A 2,291-nucleotide genomic window follows, 5' to 3' on the forward strand; every position below is an offset into this window, starting at 1 on the left:
GAGGAAAATGCAGCAGGAGGCTTGCGTGTTAGACAAAGAGTTCCATTACCACTAAAGCCCATTAGTCTAACTAATCATCTAGGTAATTTGTGGTTATCCAGATTTTAGAGGCGGATTACCAAATAAAGCAAAGACACAAACTAAGAACACATTCAGACGCACAGACTGAAATTTCCCAGACTATGACCTCATTTGGCGCGTGTAACACTGACCACACTGAATGAAACGCAGACATTGTACCAACATTAAATACATCTGCACAATCAAAGATGCCTGAGAAGTATTGATTTAGCATTGGTTTTAAATTAAATAACAGTTTAGAGTGGTGCAAAATGTTACAGTATTAAATTCTAATACTTTGCTCCTCACACATTTCTGAATAAGAAAACCAAAACTCACTCATTTGAACTCATTATGAACTTGAAAAAAAAAGTGGCTACAAATATTCCCAAACAAATTAGATTTGTTGCCTTCACAAGAGTGAAACTAAAAAGTATTTGTATTAGGAGTGAATCAAGACTAGTTCAGACTATTAGTAATCAGAAAAATACAACGTGGCAAGACTCACATTTTTTACAATAGCAGGATCTGTCTTTAGTTTATCAGTTAAATAATACAAATAGACTAAAATACGCATACTCTATGATTTTAGAGGCATAAATAAATATTTTATTTTGAATTCTGAAGAATCCTCCTCTGTGATCCGGCACCTTACCATGGTAGAGGAGTTTGTGTGTCCAAATGATCTTAGGAGCTCTGTTATCTGGGGTTCTATGCCCCTGGCAGGGTCACCCATGGCAAACGGGTCCTAAGTGAGGGGCCAGACAAAGCACGGCTCATTGATCCCTTATGATGAGTGCAATAAATGGACAGATGTTTCTCTTGCCCGGACGCGGGTCACCGGGACCCCCCTCTGGAGCCAGGCTTGGAGGTGGGGCTCGATGGCGAGCGACTGGTGGCCGGGCCTGCACCCATGGGGCCCGGCCATGAACAGCCCAAAGAGGAAACGTGGGTCCCCCTTCCCATGGGCTCACCATCGGTGAGAGGGGCCAAAGGGGTCGGGTGCATAGTGGGCTGGCCGCAGCCAAGGGCGAGGACCTTGGCGGTCCGATCCCCGGGTACAGAAGCTAGTTCTTGGGACATCAGCTATCTGGCCGGGAAGCGGCCGAAATGAGTTTCCTTCGCAGGGTGTCCGGGCTCTCCCATCCGGGAGGGACTCAGGGTCAAGCTGATACTACTCCGCTGATACTACTCCGCGTGTAGCCAGTTGAGGTGGCTCGGGCATCTGGTGCGGATGCCTCCCTGGAGGGGTGTTCTGGACATGTCCCACCGGCGGATGGCTCCAGGGACGACCCAGGACACGCTGGATAGGCTTTGTCTCCTGGCTGGCCTGGAACACCTTGGGATCCCGTCAGGGGAGCTGGTCGAAGTGGCTGGGGAGAGGGAAGTCTGGGCTTCCCTCCTAAAGCTGCTGCCACCGCAACCCGAACAGGGTAAATGGATGGATGGATGGATCCTGAAGAATGAAAAGTGCTGATAATTAATTACTTTCTCTTCTCTTATGAGATATAAAAAAAACTTTAAATATTACTCCTTTATTCCCATAAAATTATAACTTAATTAATCAATGTATGCTTTTTTTTCTATAATTGGTCATGTGACATCTGTCTGTTCTTTTTACTTAATTATTATGTTAGAATGATTGTCGTAAAAACATTAAAAAAGAAGCGAAGCGAGTAGTTACAGTACTGTTGATGGTTCCATTTTAAATTAATAATAAATAAATAAATAAATGTCCAAACAAAGTACATGACAAACTAATAAAAGTGCCATTCCTAATCCATTAAAAATATTTCCACATAGTAATAGTTGATTATACAGTACAACCTTGTGAATAAATTGTTCCGTTGACATGACAAAGCTTGGGTCACCTCCATGGAGCAGAGACAATGCAGAAGTGAGCATAGACGCAGTGCTAGGTAACAAGCCACCCCAATACTCTCCGTTCAGAAAGTGTTACTGGATATTAATGTTGAGGGTCTACTGTCTTTGAAGAGAACAATTCATCCTGGTTACATTACTTTTTTGTATATTTGTGCCAGTGTCACAATGCTATACATCAGTATGTGAGAGAGCGCATTTTCTGCATACCTCACCATTGCCACATCATCTCTGTTTTCTCCCTCCCATTTTTATAGTAAGAGAGCCTGACTTGCTATCCCCTCCTCTCCCCTCCCTCACTGCCTCTCTCCCTAACACTCACTCACTCACACGCACTCGCATAGGGGGAA

This window comes from Leptonotus elevatus, chromosome 20, assembly GCF_054856555.1.
Source record: "Leptonotus elevatus isolate MCC_2025b chromosome 20, RoL_Lele_1.0, whole genome shotgun sequence".
Lineage (NCBI taxonomy): Eukaryota > Metazoa > Chordata > Actinopteri > Syngnathiformes > Syngnathidae > Leptonotus > Leptonotus elevatus.